Here is a 20,241-nt window from a genome sequence, read left to right as displayed (position 1 = left end):
GGTTCCGACAATAACCGAAATAGAAATATTTCTAAAATTCTTTCCCAGAAGCCTCATTCGACATATTGCATATTGTACGAACTTACATTTAGAGAAATTTGGCAACAACACCAAGAAAAACAGAATTCCTACCAATGAACATAAAATTATGATTGTATTGGGTGTAACACCAATCATGGCATACAATCGAATTACATCTTTCAATAACCATTTTTCACAAAATAATTCTTTAGGAAATTGGGCAATAAAAAGGGCGATTTTTCGAGACCGCTGTAAACTGATCCTTGCCAATATGTATTTCGCTGATATTGTAAAGCATGGCAATGCGAAAAAATTATATTACATCGAGGATGTCGCTGATTGTCTAAAACTAACATTTTCAAAATATCGAACAGAGGCGGCTTTTCAAAGCATTGATGAGTGAATGGGGGAATTTAAAGGAAGGTCTTTTCTAAAACAGTTCTGTTCATACCCATGAAACCCATCAAACTGGGAATAAAGGTATGAATGTGTATATGATATTAAAATATACGAGGGAAAGCAAACAGAATGATACTATAAACTGCGTTAGGCTTTCACGGCCATCGTCTAACTTACTAAACTGTTTGTTCGGGCTGTTAGGCCGTTGTCTTATGAGAGTAGTTCTCAACGTTTCGCCAACACTAGGGGTTGGCATATCTTCTAGAGATGTTACTGCTTCGCTTGTAACCGTCATTTTAAGATTACAAGCGAAGCAGTAACATCTCTAGAAGATGCCAACCCCTAGTGTTGGCAAAACGTCGAGAGCTAATCTCATAAAACAACGGCCTAACAGCCTGAACAAACAGTTTAACAAGTTAGGATGATACTAGTTTATTATTGGGGGAGAAAGTAGTGATCAAATTAGTTAATACTATAAGGGGAATTGACGTATTACTGTGTTTTGACCGATTTTTCTCATATATTAGACTACTTGATATTTTATCTTAGCCAGCAATAGGAACAATAATTGCAACCAAAGTAAATGTGCCTAAATTTGTTGGAAGGTTAAATCGTGGTAACACAGAATTCAGAGTAAATAACCACGGCACCATAGTTTGCAGATGGCAAGATACTAAAGACTTATTAACAGTAAGCAATTACTCTGGAGATAAGTGAGTAGAAGTGAAACGAAAAATAAAGAATGGCTCTAAAATAAATATTCGATGGCCTGAACTTCTCGACATGTACAATAAGAAAATGTGCGGTGTGGACCTAACAGATCATATTTTGGGCTTGTATGACTTTGCTGGAGGATTTGAGGAAGTATACCAAATAGTGGAAGAAAGTATTTTTTCGCTTTCTGATGATGACTATTGAAAATTCTCATGTACTACAGAATGATCTAAAAAGAAAAGAAAAAGCACCAATTTTCCTTTTGGAAAATGTGTAGCTAGGGGACTTATTTTATTGGGAAGAAGCCATGCTGCTGTTAAAAGAAAAGCCTTAACTTCACTTGGACCTCTAGCAAATAAACCAAAAAAAAAATGTTTAATGTGGGAAATCATTTACCTATACCCATATGGGAAGGAAAGACCCGTAGAAGATTTCAACGATGATCTCAGAAAAAAGAAAAACGAATCACTACACTATATCATAGCTGCAATGTACCCATGCCAAACATGTTTCACACATTTTGATTTACATTAAATAATGATCTTAGTTTGACTTCTTTTGTTTTCAAAATATAAGATTTTATTTGTATTTTATATTTGTATTTGTATTTGTATCCATCTTTTTTTTAATAAAATAAAGTAATAATTTGGAGTCTATGTAATAGAATGTGAAAACACTTGTTTGTCTTCACTTTTTTGCTGGTTCACTGGTAAATAGAAATGAATTGAACACTGTGGACTGTAATTTCGTTTAATTGTAATAGAATAGATTTTATACGTCTATAGAAAATGTCACACTGAGAGTGCAGTACGGGTTAGATCTTCTTCTTCTTCTTCAGCCTTCATTCATCCATTGTTGGACATAGGCCTCCTCTAATTGTTTCCACGATTCCCTATCTTTTGCAATTCTTATCCACTGCTTTCCAGCTACAGCTGTTATATCGTCTATCCATCTCTTTTTGGGTCTTCCCACGCTTCTTTTTGTTTCTCGAGGTCTCCAGAATGTCACTTTATGAGACCATCTGTTGGTGTCTTGTCTTGCTACATGTGCTACCCATTGCCATCTCAATGTCGCTATTTTTTCCATGATGTCGGTTACTTTAGTTCTTCGACGTATTTCGGTGTTAGGAATTTTGTCTCTGAGGCTTATATTTAACATGGCCCTCTCCATGGCCCGTTGAGTTACTCTTAATTGTTCTGCCATTTTTCTTGTTATTGCCATAGTTTCCAATCCATAAGTTGCAACTGGTAGTATACAAGTGTCATAGGTTTTTCGTTTTAAGTGTATTAGGATTTTTCTGTCTTTTAAAATGAAGCTCAACTTCCCAAAAGCAGCCCATGATAATTGTGTCCTTCTTTTAATTTCTAGGGTTTGATTTTCCTTTTCGTTTTTAATTGCATGTCCTAGATATATATATTGTTCTACCTTTTCTACATTGATGTTATTTATCGTGATGTTTTCTAGGCTGTTGCTTAATATCTTTGTTTTGTCGAGATTCATTTTTAATCCTATTTGATTCGATTTGTGATTTAAATCTTGTAGCATTGATTTTAGTTCATGGATATCTGTGCTTATTAGTACTATGTCGTCTGCGAAACGCAAATGGTTAAGATATACTCCATCTATTTTTAATCCCTTTTCGACCTAATTTAGTTTTTTAAAGACATTTTCTAATGCCAAAGTAAATAACTTGGGTGAGATGGTGTCACCCTGTCTCACGCCTTTGCCAAGGTCTATTTTCATAGTTTCCAGATCATCATCTATTTTTACGTGAAAAGTAGCATCATTGTATATATTCTTAAGGAGGGCAGCATATCTTGAATCTACTCTGGCGTCGTCCAGTGCTGTTAAGAAAGCCCATTTCTCGATACTGTCGAATGCTTTGTGATAGTCGACAAATGCCAGATGTAGTGGTATGTTGTACTCTATTGTTTTTTCAATAACTGTCCGGATTGTTATCGGTAGTGCTAAAACCCTTACGAAAGCCTGCTTGCTCCACCGGTTGGTATGCATCTAGCTTAGCTGTCAATCTATTTGTTATTATTCGGGTTAGTAGTTTGTAAAGGTGTGACAACAATCTTATTGGTCGGTAGTTTTCTATATTTGCGGCGTCTCCTTTTTTATGGAGTAGAATGACTTCCCGCATTTTTCCATGCTTTTGGTATTTGTCCTTCCAATAGGCATTTATTCAGTAATGCTCTCATTGCCTCTTCTAATGCAGTGCCTCCCATTTTTAGCATCTCTGAAGTAATTTTACCTTCTCCTGGTGTTTTCCCATTTTTCATTTGTTTTAGGGCGGCTCTAATTTCTGATGTTATTATTTCAGGGAGATCCTCTGAGCCCACATTTAAGATATGTTTTGTTGGTATCCCGGAGTTCGGAATAGTAGAAGTATACAGCTTCTCGTAAAATTTTCGGATTTCTCTAAGGATCTCTTCCTTATGCGAGCACAATGTTCCACGGTCGTCTTTTATGTTTATGATTTTATTCCTGCCAGCGGATTTACATGTTTTTAGTACTTTCATGTTCTTATTGTTCTCTATGGTTTCAAGAATCTGGTTTGTTCTATAAGGTCTGAGGTCTTTTCGAATATTTTTCTTAACACTTCTGTTGAGCGCTTTATAGTCCGGGTTATCTCTGTTCGTTCTTCTTGTTTTCTCTATCTGTTCTAGAGTCTCGGGTTTTAGTTTAGCTTCTTTTTGTTTTCTTATTCTGCAACAAAGTTTCTTAGTGACTGTTTGTATGTCTTTAGTTATTTTCTCAGCTAGTTCATCTATATTCTTGTGCTCAAAGGTATTTGCTACTAGTTTCCGTGCTAATTCCTCTTGATATTTCTCTTTATTACTGGCTAAGATGTCTGCCGTCGGTAAAGGGTTTGTTGTTAATAGTTTTCGTCTTTCTCTCTTTACGTTAATATGTATATCGGCACGAACTAGTCTATGGTCACTGCCAGTATTAAATTTGTTCAGCACCTCGATGTTTTTACATATTGATCTATCACTGGAAAGGATCAAATCTATTTCATTCTTAACCTGGCCGTTCGGGCTACGCCATGTCCACTTTCTTTGTATTTGTTTTTTATAGAACGTGTTCAGGCAAAACATTTTTTCGGTTCTTATGAAATTTGCTAATGTCTCTCCTCTGGTGTTTCTGTTGCCTAGACCGAAGTTTCCTATGTAGTCTGAGTCGCCTGGTATTCGCCGCCCTATTTTTGCATTAAAATCTCCGGTGATGATAACATAATGTGTTTTTTCTAGGTCTTTAGCTCGCGGTATATCTTCGTAGAGTTGTTCTATTGACTCGTCATCCGCAGTGGAAGTTGGAGCATAGCAGTGTATTATTTACGGAGCATAGCACGGGTAAGATACGGCAATGCTTTTCTTATGGAGAATAAACGCGCAGGGTTGTCGGTTTTCTCCAGCTGTTGATTGCTCATTGTCTCACAGGATCGGCTTGGGTAAAATGCATCTGCTGGCAGTACGAGTAAAATATTTTATATTATGTATACGTATACAGTAGAATAAAAAGGCATTGATGAGTTATTGACAACGAAATCTATGAATTTTGCATATAAAACGTCAACATGAGATATACAATTGAATCATATTCATAAGAGTAACATTTAAACACCTCTTTACAAGAACAACATACAATAACTGTAGTTTTAATGTTTTACATAAAATAGAAAAAACCTACATAATTTCTAGGAAAGAATTTGGAAACTTGGAAATGATATTATTTATAGATATTATATATAATATTCAAATTTCCAATTCTTTCATAGAAATTAGATTTTTTCTATTGTATGTAAAATATTAAAAATACAGTTATGTTGTTTTTTATAAATAGGTCTTCATTTCTTTTGTGAAACTTCTGCTACAAATTACCATCATTAACATAATCACCTAAATATGGCCATAAACTTGTTTGTCATAATTAGTATTTGATAAACTTCAAGCTTTCCCTATTTCACCCCCTACCCATCCTAAGGATGGGTAGGGGGTGAAAGTGCTTTTGGAAAACGAAACTACACTTCAAAATTAGTCCGAGTTTCAACAGAGAGAATGGAGTCCCATAAGTTTAAATCCGGTGAATTCTTTAACGGTTGCGCTAAACTCGTAGTGTGTTTTACAAAATACGGAACAACTTAATGTAAGTGCTACTGTAAGACGTGCTTCGTTGATGACTGGTGTTAGCGAAAGAAGCATTTACAATTTCAAAAAAGAAAAAGAACAAAGTGGAACGTTAAAATCGCCAAAAAAACGTCAAAAACGAGTGTGTCAATCAAATTCTAGAATATTCACATATGACGAGGGTGTAAGAAGTATTCTACGGAGAATTGTTCATTGTGAATTTTTCATGAAAAATTTGCCGCCATTCTTAAAGCATATCATAACTTCATACAAGGTAATTAGAATATACAGCCGTTGTCTATTTCTACTTTATACAGACTTCTGAAAGATATTGGATTTGTTTATAAGAAACGTGGCCGAAGAAGCATCATGGTGGAGCGAGAGGATATATTATTCATTGGCGCCATAATTATTTGAGAACTATACGACGTTTGCGAAAAGACCATTGCAATATCATATATTTGGACGAATCGTGGGTTAATGTTGGCCAATCTATAAATTACGATGAAAACTACCAGGTTGCTATGCCAAGGAACTAGGTAAACTTATGTTGTGTGTAAAAAATGCGAGACTGCATTATGTTTTAACAAGGACAAAAACTGCACTTCAGATTTCCACAAAAAAAAATTCATACTAGGTGTTAAAATTTCGCAGTGATTCAAGTGCGCAAATTGTTTTTTTAATAACATCGCCGGGATTAAAAAATGTGCAAAGCTTTTTCGATATTCCCGTTCCTGATAATTTTTCACATATTTACAAAAGAAAAAGTTTTTCTTGGATATTGGGCTGGGTGCACGGAAATCGAGTTACCGGAGGTTCCACCCGGTATATTTATAGCTATCAAGAAATGTAATTTAAAATACATTTGTTAGTTTAATAAAGTATACAGTTTTATAATAAAATTCTCGCTAAAAACTTAAGGTCTTTTTATTCAAATTCATGCCTCTTATTTGGCTACTTGAAGGCAATTATTTTATCAATATATTATTTTATAATAAATAACAGAGCCCGGCGTTGAGATCTGGGTTCGGTTCTGTGACTACCACTTGGACCTGTTTGTATCGCCAAGCACAAGGCGTGAAATCCGGCAATTGTGCATTCCTATATTAGCCGTACTGCACTCTCGGTGTGACATTTTCTATAGGTATGGGTACACTCTTACTTCTTACTAATTCTAAAAATGGAATGAATGAGCATAACCAAGCGCGGGTGTTGACATGGTTGCCATTTAACAAATAATAAAATATCCGAACAGAGTATAATAGGTTATTATGGTCCCACAAATATGTTTCCAAAAAATTTGACTGGGACATATACGCCCCGGACAAAATGGCGGGTCTCAAGGATAAAATTAATCTTAATCACTTTTATTTTTGCATAATTATATGTTTTAAACAAAAAAAACTTCTACATTCCATACCGATCCTGAAAAAAAAATCCGAGTGGAACGAAGTAAATCACAATACTAAAATTTTATTTCATTTGACAATATCTAGACACCTGTTAGCTCAAAGATATCTTTAATTAATTCTTGATAAAAAATACTTATGTACATTCATTTGAATTATCAAACATAACGAAAGCGATATATTTCGAAACCATTTCTTTATAATACTATATTTTAAACAAACTTTTTGTGACCGAATACTTCAATAATAAATAGTTACATGAAACTCAGGCCACCTAAATTATTGGAGAATTTCCTTTGCATTACTTGTTTGCAACTAGCAAATTCCGCTTGGAGATCCAGAAAGTGTCGATGCCGGACAAGCAAGAAACCATCCGAAATGCGGTTATCTACGAGTGTGGCACCAGACCACACAATACCATGAAGGCATTGCAACATAGTTCCGTGCCGTCAGCTGGAAGGCTGTTTGATTACTTGATCTAGAAATCGGGATTCCAGGCCGGACATTGCGGCTACGCTTCCTTTCTGTATCAATTTGATTCGTCAGGTATTTAGTTTAAGAGATGCATTTCACAGTTTGACTGAACTTGTAATTAATAGTTTATTATTGGCAGACAGTTAAGTGATAATTGGAAATTATTTCGTTATACATACAAGAAATGCCGAACGTATTGGTAATAAATCCAGGCTGCATAAAAAAAGAGTATAAGCAAAAAAAAGTAGTTTTGGAGAAATCAATTTTTTTATTAATGTTTACCTGGATAATATATTTAAAAAAGATACGTCAAAAAGTTTAAATACGTTTTTTAAAGTTTCTCTCGAATTTTTGAGATTTAAATAGTGCTAAACAGACAAATTCATTCACATATTGATAATCGTTGAATATAATCCGTTAGGTCGATAGCGGATTGGTACAAATTTTTATCATCTTTCAAATGTGACAGTAAAAAGTACAATGAATTAGCTACGGACTGCAAATTAGGTGTATGTTATATGGATTTGCTAATTTGTTTGACAATTTAATAAGCCTGTTACTGAGTTGCAGACTGTGATCTAAGCTGTTATTTAGCTGTATTTGATCTTTTCTTAGTATAACTATTTATTTGTGGTCAGGATGATAACATCATGATAAACTCAATTTCACACTCACTTCACATACAAATTCCCATCTCATTGACTTTTGATAAAGATCCAATATAAAAAATACAAATAAAACTTCTGTACTAAGATCATATATAGCTACTACCTCTGCAAAATTGCTTTCCCTGTACCTTCTCGAGACCAAGCGATCATCATGCCATCTGTGCCTAATACTATACTGTTTGATTAAATTAAAACAACAGGTAGTATTGTTGCTCCCAAAAATGTACCGGGTGGTCCAATAAGCCGATCTCTCGGCTATATATCAGAAACTATTCATGTTATAACTTTAGAAGAAAAAATTCCTTAGTAAAAGTGGCCAAGAAAAATTGCTGAAAAGTTTATGGGTTAACCGCTAGGGGGCGTAACCTGTGAAGAAAAATTTGAAAACTAGTTTTTTGTGAAATATGCCCAATTATACCAAATGTTAAATAAGTAAACTAGAAAGAGGCATAAATTCCGCACAAAGTTGTTTAGGTACTTTTTTTTATTTTTTCAAATAAATGGTTGGGGAGAGTGGGAAAGTGTTTGTGGATAAATACCTATAACTTTGGTTTGGATCAACCGATTTTAACGAAATTAGTGTCATTAGAAAGAGTGTAGATAATTTAATTTACATCTACTATAAAACAATTGCATTTAGTTTTAATTGTCATGGGTAGAGGGTACTTTTGAATAGAAAAAATTAAAGTTTTTCTTTAAAATGTTTAATAGGAATACCTATTTATTGTAAATTATAATGGAACTGGTTTAAATTCGTAACAAAATGGCGCAAACTGCATGTTGATAGCTTTTGTCGAACTAGAGATATGAATAAAAACGCATCAACATAAGTAAGTATAGTATTGACTCACGCTATATTATAACTTAAAATTAAATATGTGAAAGATCATACAAATATCTCGATCATTAAAACTTAATGTCAAATTAAATGTTCAAATGGTTTTTCATTGTTGTCCACACAAAGATGTAATGTTTCGCGCGTAGACATAACAGCTACTTCAATCTCAGCTGTTGACATAGTATTTATTGCGTTTATAATGCACTGTTTCATGTCATCTCGCGTAGTTGGTCGAGTTTGGTACACTAAGTCCTTCAATCTTCCCCACAGATAAAAATCCAAAGACGTTAGGTCTGGAGATCTAGCTAGCCATGAAAATATACTTTCCCTTACAATCAATTTTTTGGATAATGTGCATACAAATAATCTCAAACTCGTATGGAAAAGTGCGCAGGACACCCGCCATGTTGTAATATCATATCTCTTCTTGTTTGTCAGGAAAAATCTTCCAATAAAACAGGTAACTCATTTTCCAGAAAATCCAAATATGTTTCAACATTTAAAGTACTATCAAAGAAATATGGACCTACGATCTTTCCATTAACTATACCACACCAAACATTAAGACTCCATCTACCTTGAACCTGCACCTCATGTATCCAGTGTGGATTTTCTTCAGCCCAATAATGCATATTATGCAGATTAACACCACCCGCGCTATTAAACGTAGCCTCGTCTGTCCACAACATCTTTGGCATGATATGCGGTTGTTCTTCTAGCAGACCTAACATCCAATTTCAGTAATCCAGCCTTGCATCAAAATCTCTCTCATGTAAAGCTTGGTGGAGAACTACATAATAAGGATGCAGTCTAAAAAACAGAACAACAAATATTGGTGAAAAAGAAACCACTATATTTACTAAAACTCAAAAAATCTTGAAAAATCCACAATTGTTTCACAATATAAATCGTGAATAAGTATTTTTAAGAAACGGATAAAAGGATTAAAGCGCCGTGTTGCCGTTTTTATCGGAATATTAAAATAACAGTTGAATCGAAAGAAAATTCTAAGTTTCTGACCTAAACATTCACTTTATAATATGAAAAACCAACCTGTCAACTCTTTTCGCCCCAAAGACAGTCTAACTAAAGCCAATAAATTTACCACTGACTTACCCTAATTGATGAAAGATTTCGCCAAATATGTACAAAGATCAAAAAAAAAGATCTTCAACTCATTTAAATAACGTGAAGTTAAAGTTCCTTCTTTTTTGTTATTTCTTTTTTAAATTAATAACAGTTAGTCTAATACAACGGAATTGCGATGGATACTATGCTTATCTAGAAACGATTTAAAAGATTATTTCCTCTCACAATCCCGAGATCTCATATCTCCAGGAAAGAAATTTTAAAACCAACCATCAAGTCAAATTTTAAAAAATTTACTAACTGCACAAAAACCAATGGTGGTACCTTACTACTTGTATCTAGTGATGTATACTCCTCTCAGCTATCTTTAACTAGAAATTTAGAAGCCATAGCGGTTACTGCTTGGTGTCTCCAAACAAACTTATTATTTATAGCATAAACACCGCTTCCTGACCAGTCTCTTAATGAAAAAAAGTTAGTCCATTTATTATTTTAACTTCCCCTCCGGTACATTCTTGTTGATTACTTGTTGATTCCATTTCACACTTTTAGTAAATGCAAAGTTACAGAAAACGTTTTAAATTTTTGACACCTTTCTGTTAAATACTGGACCTAAACCAAGTTTAATATCTCTTCAGGTTCATTTTCAGCTATTGATGTTAGCCTTTATGACCCTATAATTGCACTTTTCTTCTTCTGGGAAGTTTTTGGTCACCTACATAATAGCAACTACTTTCTTATCATTATGTCCTGTTCCTCCAACCAGAAAACCACTACCAGAAATTTTTGGGATTTCTGTAAATATGTTTACCGAAGGCTTACTCAATGCGGCTGAATCTTATATTGGTAAAAAAATAATAAAAAAAACTATCTCCTCTACTTACAAAACGGTACCCACCTTAGTGGAACTTAGATTTTAATATAATGACATTCGTTTATTCAAGAATGCTTTAAATAAATAATGGCGAAATAAAACCCAGGAAAATCTCCGTCTACACAAAGATCTAGAAGCAATAACCAAATTTATTAGTACTTCCTCCCTAACACACAATGTAAACCCCACTTAACTATGAAATAAGTTTTCACAAATCCAAGGCCTAAACGTAACTTTAAGATTTTTCCTCTAATTCTCAACAATATCAGTTATCTCAAAAAATTGGAGGGGATGTATTACTTGAAAAAATTAAACAACTTTTCAATATCTGCCTTCACAGCGCCAATATTCCAACAGACTGGAACAACGCTACTATGATTCTATTACACAAAGCAGGAGACAAAGCAAATTTAGAGAATTACAGACCGATTAGCCTCCTCAGCCATATATATAAGTTGTTTACGCGAATACTAGTTTAGAGAATGGAAAGAAAATTAGAGACTTATCAACCGAGGGAACAGGCAGGATTCCGAAAAAGTTACGGAACAATTGACCATCTACAAAGTATAAAAACCCTAATAGAGAAAGTAGTGGAATACAATAAACCTCTAGTTCTAATATTTATCGATTTTCACAAAGCCTTTGACACAGTTCAGCTAAGAAAAATATTACAGGCGCTTAAAGAATGCAGGCTAGATTATAGATATACTAAATTATTATACAAAATATACCTGCAGGCAACAACCACTGTCAGATTACATACTAACAGTAATCGCATAAAAATAGAACGGGGGGTTAGACAAGGAGACCCAATGTCACCTAAACTTTTTAATACGGTGCTAGAACATGCTTTTAAGAATTTGTATTGGATGACAAAGGGAATAAAAATAGATGGAGAATATCTAAACAACTTACGTTTCGCCGATGATATACTTATAATAGCTGAAGATCTAGGTATGGCAAGAGAGATGGTACAGGAACTCGTTGTATCTACAGAAAGTGTAGGTTTAAATATAAATATATCGAAAACAAAAATCATGACCAATTTGGTACCCAACCAGAACATCAGTATTGGTGGGAAAGAAATAGAACTCGTAGATAGATATAAATACCTGTCACATGAAATTATTATTGGCAGGGATAACCAGACTCATGAACTGAAAGAAGAATCGGCCTTGAGTGGCCTTGGGTGGGCAGCATTTGGAAAACTGAGAGAAACTTTTAATAGTGAGCTGCCCACATGCCTAAAGAGAAAGGTATTTGATCAGTGCGTCCTCCCAGTCTTGACGTACGGAGCAGAAACACTTACCTCAACAAAAGCAGCAGCTACCAAACTGAGAGTCATGCAGAGAAGAATGGAGCGGTCTATGTTAGGAATAACTCTGCGAGACAGAATAACCAACGAAGACATCAGGAGAAGAACCGGAGTGACTGACATCATCGAGAAGATAGCCAGACTAAAATGGAGATGGGCAGGACACATAGCCAGAATGACAGATGGGCGATGGACAAAGAGCTTATTGGAATGGAGGCCAAGGGAAGACAAGAGAAGCGTCGGTCGACCAACTACAAGATGGACTGACGATTTAAGAAGACTCAATAAAAACTGGATGAGAGCGGCGCAAGATAGACGGGGTTGGAAACATGAGGAAGAGGCCTATGTTCAGCAGTGGACTCTTGAGGCTGGATGATGATTAGCCAAGTAATTGCCGACACTTTTGCATATACCTTCGAAAAGAAATTTAATAAAAGTATTCTAGTTCTTTATACACTAAATATTTTTCCACCTTCTCATTATTGCCACATAATGTCATTTTAATTGTTCTCTGTTATAAAATTCAATGTTGACAACTAACAGCTAGATTCATATTTTTTTGACATTAGCTTGTTTTGTGTTTAGAAAAGGTGAATCTTTATGAACAGTTTTATTTAAAAAGATAATTATTTACTTGCAATAATTTTTTATTTGCCACAGTTTTCTTTGTTAGTTTTGGTATTTGGCGTTAGAAATGAAGAAGTTTTAAGGCGTATGCATAGAGCACGTGAACTCACAGAAATTGTCAAGAAGCGTAAAACGTCTTATCTTGGACACATATCTAGACACGACAGGTATAACTTCCTTCAGCTTATTATAGAAGGGAAAATCGAAGGCAGACGCGGCCCGGGTAGACGACAAATGACCTGGCTGCGCAACATCAAAGATTGGACAGGATTAGACTTTCAAAGTTTAATACGGAAAGTCGAAAATAGGGAAGACTTTGCAGAGGTCATCGCCAACCTTCGCTAAGAAGATGGCACCTAAGGAAGAAGAAGTTTTGTTATACATTTTTGTAACTACTTATATCATATATATTTTGCAGCATTTAATATCTGCAAGTGTTTAATTTATTTCTCTGAACCATTTTGTCTCTTTATTTTAGAAGAACCTTGCCCCAATCCGACCCCTTGCCATTCACTTATGCACAACCCAGCTCTCCAAACAAACCCTGAGTGCCATTCGCACAGTTTGGTTTATTTTGCTTGCTTTATCTACACCCCAGTTACTTCTGTCCCGATTTTCAACCCCCTATAATAATACCCTATGTGGTAGGCAAAATATATACGTTACAAGGCTCGTGACGCATCAGCATTTTACATTCCCTTTCCTACTCTCATAAATAATAATATTTTTTAGTACCTAACTGCCTTTTGTAAAAAGCAACTGAAGTCCACTGCTGAACATAGGCCCCTTCCTCGTGTTTCTAACCCCGACTATCCTGTGTCACCCTCATCCAGTTTTTATTTTTTTCTTCTCAAATCGTTAGCCCACCGTGTAGGTGGTCGACCGACGCTTCTCTTGTCTTTCCTTGGTTATCAATAACCCCTTTGTCCACTGCCCATCCGTCATCCTAGCTATGTTTACTGACCATTTTAATCTGGCTATCCTTTCGATCTGTCACCTTGGTTCTTTTCGTGACCTCTTTGTTTTTTATTTTGTCTCAAAGAGTTACTCCTAACATGGATCTCTCCATTTTTCTTTGTGTGACTTTTATTTTGGTAGTCGAGGCTTTTGTTAGAGTAAGTGTTTTTGTTCCGTATGTCTACACTGGCATTGATCAAATACTTTTCTCTTCAGGCATGTAGGCAGCTTACGTTTTAAAGTTTTTCTCAGTTTTCCATATGCAGACCGATCCTTTTCTTTAGTTCATTGGTCTGATTGTCCCTTCTAATCATAATTTCATGACCTAGGTATCTATATTAATAATCTATGAGTTCTACTTCTACGAGTTCACCAATACTGATGTTCTGGTTGGGTCCTAAATTTGTCATTACTTTTGTTTTTAAAATGTTTAGATTTAAACTTACATTATCTGTGGCCACAACGAGTTTCTGTACCATCACTTGTCATTCATAAGTCCTTAGCTATTATGGCAATATCATTGGCGAAATGCAAGTTGTTTAGGTATTCTCCATCTATTTTTATTCCCTTTGTCAGCCAATTCATTGGCTAAGATAAATTGGTCTATCCCTAGCCATTCTTTTTTCATTTTCATTTAGTTGGGTTAAAGTGTATATGTGGTCGATGTAAGATCGACTAGCTCAGAAATGCTGCTTACTGTTCCAGCACAAGTGGTTTATATTCTGAGCTTTTATAACTTTTCCTTACAATCTGTTGAGCGTGCTGGTAACTAAGACGCAGTGGTAGTTTTTGTCGTCTACTTCTTGAAGGTTAAATTTACTTTTCAGTACCCAAACCAAAAAGTCCTGCCCAAACCAGAGAAAGGAAGAGATGAACCTTGAAACTACACAAAATACAATCTAGCATCGAGATCTGTTAAATACCTAACTTAAATAGAAGTGACAAAGTAATCATCATTGACAGTTCAACGTGGTTCAAATGTACTAGATTTCCTTCGAGTAATAAATTACTCTTTTATTCTCTTTATTGTAAATTACAATAAAATGTTTAATTTATTAACAAAATTGGCCCAGTTTCAATAACCTTATAGTTGAGACACAATAATCTAAATTAATACAAAATTCATAAATTAAGAAACAAGCAAACTGAAATATAATCACATAAAGATATCAGATCGTTGAAGAGTCTCACGAGGAATTATATAGAAGTAGACGAGAAGATCAAACAGGAATATAAACAGTCATTTAAAAAAAGATCATGAATCAAGATCCCAAACTAATGTCAGAGATAAAGGTAGGTGAGATTTAACAAGCTTTCAGAAAAGTGAAAAATAGCAAAGCCCCAGGAGAGAATGGAATTGTAATAGAACAATGCTATAACCATCCTTTTGCATAAAAAAGTAGATGAAGGAGAAAAAAAAGAATGGACCTAGAAAATTATAGACCTATTAGCCTGTTAAACCACATATACAAGCTCTTCACTAGGTTAGTGACATCAGGATTGGAGTTACAAAAATGCCACATGCCACTATGACTGTTAAGATATACGATAAAACCCGACCAATAAAAATAAAACGTGGGATAAGGCGAGGAGATACATTGTCACCGAAATTATTCATAATTGGGATCACAGAGGAGTACCAATAGATGGCGAAAAGCTTAACCATCTCCGTCGTTTCGCAGATGACATTTTCCTTATCACAAATAATTTAAGGGAAACCACAGATACGTTTTGGACTTTGCATGTTTGAAGGTGGGCCTCAAAATGAACTTCACCAAATCTAAGTTTATGACAAATATGGTCCCCAATAACCATTTAACTATTCAAAACAAAGTAGTAGAACTGGTGGAGAAATATAGTATGTGGGTTATGAAATTAGAATCAGCAAGGACAATCTTCTTCTTCTACTTCTTGGAGATCTTTCGATCTGTTTAATTCTGAAGTTGCCTCTGGTTCATTTCCTGGGGTGTAGATTACCAACTATCCCTCCATCTTTTAGGTGGTCTTCCGGGAGGTCTTGAACCGGGCGGGTTGTTTTTTAGGGCAATTTTTGGGAGTCTGTTCTCATCCATTCGTCTTACATGATTGTACCACATATACATACAATATCTTGAATTTTGCACTGCTCTCTAACGTTTGTATTTCTCAGCCTGCCTCTTCTTGTTTTGTCCACTATTGTTCTTATGGTTTTCATTTCGGCAACCCTTAGCATCAGTTTCGTTTTGTTGGTATCTTCGCGCACTTCTATACCATATGTCATGATCGGTCGTATGCCAGTCTTGTAGATTCTAATTTTACTATCTGTGCGCATATACGGATTTTACTATCTCCCGTAGACGTTCCGACAATGCGGATGCTTTGTTGATCTGACTCCTTAGGTCCTTTACTGGGTCGTGTGTGCTTGATATATCTATGCCCAGATATCTGAATTGCGTCACCTGTTCTATGGGGTTGTGCTTAACCACTAACTTACATCTGAGCGGGTCTTTTGCTATTGTTATACATTTAGTTTTGTTGGTATAAATGGTCATATTTAGTTGGCGGCTTATTTGAAAGAACTGAAAGAGCTATCTCTGAAGATCATCTTCTGATTCGGAAATAATTGCTTCATCATCTGCGTAACACACCATACCCATTCTTTTGTTGCCCATTCTGTATCCGAGATTGAGAGATGTTATTTGTTTATAATTTTGCGCATCAAGAAGGGGCTTAAACTGTCGCCTTGTCTAATTCCTCCCGGTGTTGGAATATTTTCAGTGAATTGGTCTCCTGCTCTAACTTTGGTTACATTGTTGTTATTTAGGACTATCTTTGTTATGTTGGTCGGTGTTTTATTTTCTATTAATATATTTAGAATGTCTCCCAGGCGAACACTGTCAAACGCCTTCGTCAGATCGATGAAGCAAATATACACTGGCATGCCGAACTCTATAACTTTTTCTTTAATTTGTTTTATTATGCATACTGCATTTGTTATAGATCGCCCTCTTGTAAAACCTTGTTGTTCTTTAGCATTAGTGATTTGCCTTTCCAATTTGTCCTTAAGAATACTGGTGAAAAGTTTCATCGTTGTATTTAGGAGGGTTATTCCTCTGTAGTTTTGTGGGCAAGTTTTTTGTTCTTTTTTAAATTATGGAGATTATAATGCTCTTATGCCAATCCTCTGGTATTTCTGTGTCGTTTAAGATTTTGTTAAATAGTTGTGACAGTTTACTTGCAAGTTCAGGGCCTGGATATTTTAAGAGTTCATTGGGTATATCATCTGTTCTAGGTGATTTTCTGTTTTTCATCTTCTTGATCTTTACTTCTACCTCTTCGTCATTGATTGTAGCACTTATATCTGCTTCGTATTCGTTTATATTCAGCGTTTCTTCAGCATCATATGGCTCCTTAAAATGTTTGCCATGTCTCTATAGGTACTCCCTTAGTCTGCACGAACTCGTTATCTAATTTTTTTCTGTTCCGAAGCATTTTCCATACTTCCTTTTGGGCACCATGTAGATCGTAGTTTATGTCGCTGGTAAATTTAGCCCAATGTTCTCTTTTGATTGATTTTATTCTTGCGTTTACTTCGTTTCTTACTTGGACATATTCTGCGAGAGCTTCTTCCGATTGTGTGCTTTTATATCTCAGATAGCATTTGCGTTTTAATTCAGACAGTTCTTTTACCTCTTGATAAAACCACGGTTTGGTGTAGTTTGTCGCCCTTGTGTTAATTTTCCGCTTTTCAATTGCTTGTTCTGCGACTTGGTTGATGCATTTCCTGATTTTTTGTCAAGTATCTTCTACTACCCATTTTGGTTGTAACTCGATCTCTTTTAGTTTGCAGGTAATTCTGTTCTCATAAAGGAGTTTTGTACTCTCTGTTGCTAGCGACTCTATATTGTGTTTTTCGATGAGCATTGGGGGTTTTCTGTTTCGTTGCGGACGTTCTAGTAGCATCTTGCATAAAAAAAGGTTGTGATCGGTCCCCAGGTTATCAGATGTTAGGGCTCTGACATCAAGTACTTGTGACGGTGTTATCACTCGATTTGTGATTATAAAATCTATCATTGATCGCCACGGTAAGAAAGGAATTTAACAATTGGGTTAAAAACAAAGGTTACGTTATTAACTAATGCATAATTATTTACATGGTTATTTTACTATCTTTAAAAAAAAGTGTGTATGTGCTTAAAAAAATGCCTTGATGGGACCCTAGGCGAGAAGAGGGTGAGCCTGTTTACCTGTTTATTGTTTTGTATATAACTCAGACAACCATTTCTACCATGTTGAGTCTGGCTGATTGACTAAAAGTCTATGCCATAAAAAAATCATTGATCGCTGGCATCGATTATTGTTAAAAGTGTATTTATGTTGGTCTTTATAAGGAAAGTATGTGTTGATTCTCATTTCATTTCTAGTGCAAAATTTTATTAGTGCTTCGCCGTTTTCAATAATTATTTCTTCGTTGTACTTTTGTTTTATACCTGGTATGACATCGTTTCCGATTCGTGCAATAAGATCCCCGAATACGATAATTTTGTGTTTAGCATTTATGATATCTACGGTGTTTTGTAGTTGTTGATACAAATTTTCAGTTTCTGCTTTGGGCTTAGATATGTCTATGGTATATGTGCTGTCAGGGATAATCAAACATGCGAAATCCGAAGACGAATTTCTTTAGCATGGGCAGCCTTTGGAAAACTGCGAGACACACTTAGGACCAACATACCAATTAACCTCAAAAGAAAAGTACTTGACCAATACGTATTACCTGTCATGAACTATGGAGTAATCTACATATTATCCAGAGATTTCAAAACAAAGTACTGAGAAACATTATTGATGCTCCTTGGTATATCCGTAACAGCAACTTCAGGACCTGGGTATGGAAACTGTGATCGAAATAATCAAGAGAACAGCAGCAAGTCACGAGCAGAGGCTGCATAGTCATGTGAATGTCGAGGCAATCCAGCTTCTTGACAACACTAAACTAAAGAGACGACTCATAAGGACTAAACCATTTGAGTTGGTGTAAATGTGTAACAGTTTAGTGTAAAAAGCAGAGTATAGTGCTGTGAAGTTATTGCATGTTAGTTGTAGTGACAGACCACATCACTAACGAGGAAGTAATGCAGAGAATAGGCAAAAGCAAAGAAATAATCTTCACCGTAAAGAAACGGAAGCTTGAGTACTTCGGACATGTCATGAGGCATGCTAAGTACCGGCTGCTATAGTTAATAGTTCAAGGAAAAATCGACAGTAGGAGGGAACCGGGAAGAAGACGACACTCACGGATGCATAACCTGCGACAATGGTTCGGACTAACATCGACCGAACTGTTCAGAGGTGCCGTAAACAAAGTCAAAATAGCCTTGTTAATAGCCAACGTCCGAAACGGATAGGGCAAAGGAAGAAGAAGAAGAAGAAGTTGTAGTGCATTAGTTGATAGATAAAATAAGAGTGAGCCATGGGGTAAGCCCTTAGATTTAAGTATTTGCTGTTTATTAAGTTAGGTCAGAAAATTACTGATAATTGGTGATTTGTGACCAGATAGCTGTATACAAACACCTCACAGGTGTTAAAAAAAATTAACTATAGAGCGGAAACTATAACTCTAACCAAGACTACGGCTTCAAAATTGAGAGCGGCAAAGAGATGAATGGAACGGTCTATGCTGGGAGTGACGTTGCAGGACCGAATGAGAAACGAAGAATGACGAGTATTGCTGATGTTGCGGAACGCATAACGGAACTGAAATGGAACTGGGCAGGTCATGTAGCAAGAATTCACGACTCACGATGGACGAGCAAAATTACAAATTGGAGGAAAAGAGCAGACAAACGTAGTAGAGGAATACTACCTACACTTTGGGCTGACGACATCAGGCGTATCACCGAAAATTAGCAACACAGAAAAGAGCACAAAATCGTAAAGAATTTATTAGTTTAAGGAAGGCCTATGGCCAGCAGTGGACATGATAAATAAAGGCTGGATAATGATGATGAAACTAAATAAATAAAAAATAAAAAAATAGTCTAATATTTATTGTACTGATTATTATTTAATTTTTTATAGTAAAAATAAAACCCGTTATATTATATTAGTTAAAAATGATATTGTAAAATAAAACACGTTTTTGTTTTTTTTTAATAAAGCAAACGAAAAGAAATAAATGCTTTTTCTTTCTGTACTATTTTTTAAAACTAGTCGCTTTAAATCTAAAAGTTCTTGTCAGTTCGTGGAACCGAAATTTATCCCCGACTAAGAGCTAATCTAAATCGGTTATTTTTCTGCCACAATAACTTCCAATAAAAACTCTAGGTATTAGTCGACTTGAACAATTTCACTTTTCGTTTCCAGAAAACGGTTATTTCAAAAAGTTCATTTAACTCCGTAGCAGATATAATTTCGTTAGCCGGAAACAACTTTGAACACTTTTATAATTTCTAATTAACTTTCAGAGAAGTTTCTTGCTAAAACCGTAAACTTGTAGAACAGATTTCATAAAGTATGAAGTAATTTCATCTTTTGAGGATGTGTTACATTTGTAGACAGAGTAATTAGTGGGCTTGTATTTCATCGAAATTTAGAGGATAATATTAACTTCATGAGCTTACAGTTTATTGCGATTTATTCTTGTTATAAAAGCCTAAAAGAAATTAGATATAACAGATCAGATTAATGTATTACTAACATTAACATTTTTTTAATTCTAAGGTAGTATAGATCGTATGTAGC

The sequence above is a fragment of the Diabrotica undecimpunctata genome, chromosome 9 (genome assembly GCF_040954645.1).
Source record: "Diabrotica undecimpunctata isolate CICGRU chromosome 9, icDiaUnde3, whole genome shotgun sequence".
In the NCBI taxonomy this organism is placed as follows: Eukaryota; Metazoa; Arthropoda; class Insecta; order Coleoptera; family Chrysomelidae; genus Diabrotica; species Diabrotica undecimpunctata.
This window is presented reverse-complemented; position numbering follows the sequence as displayed.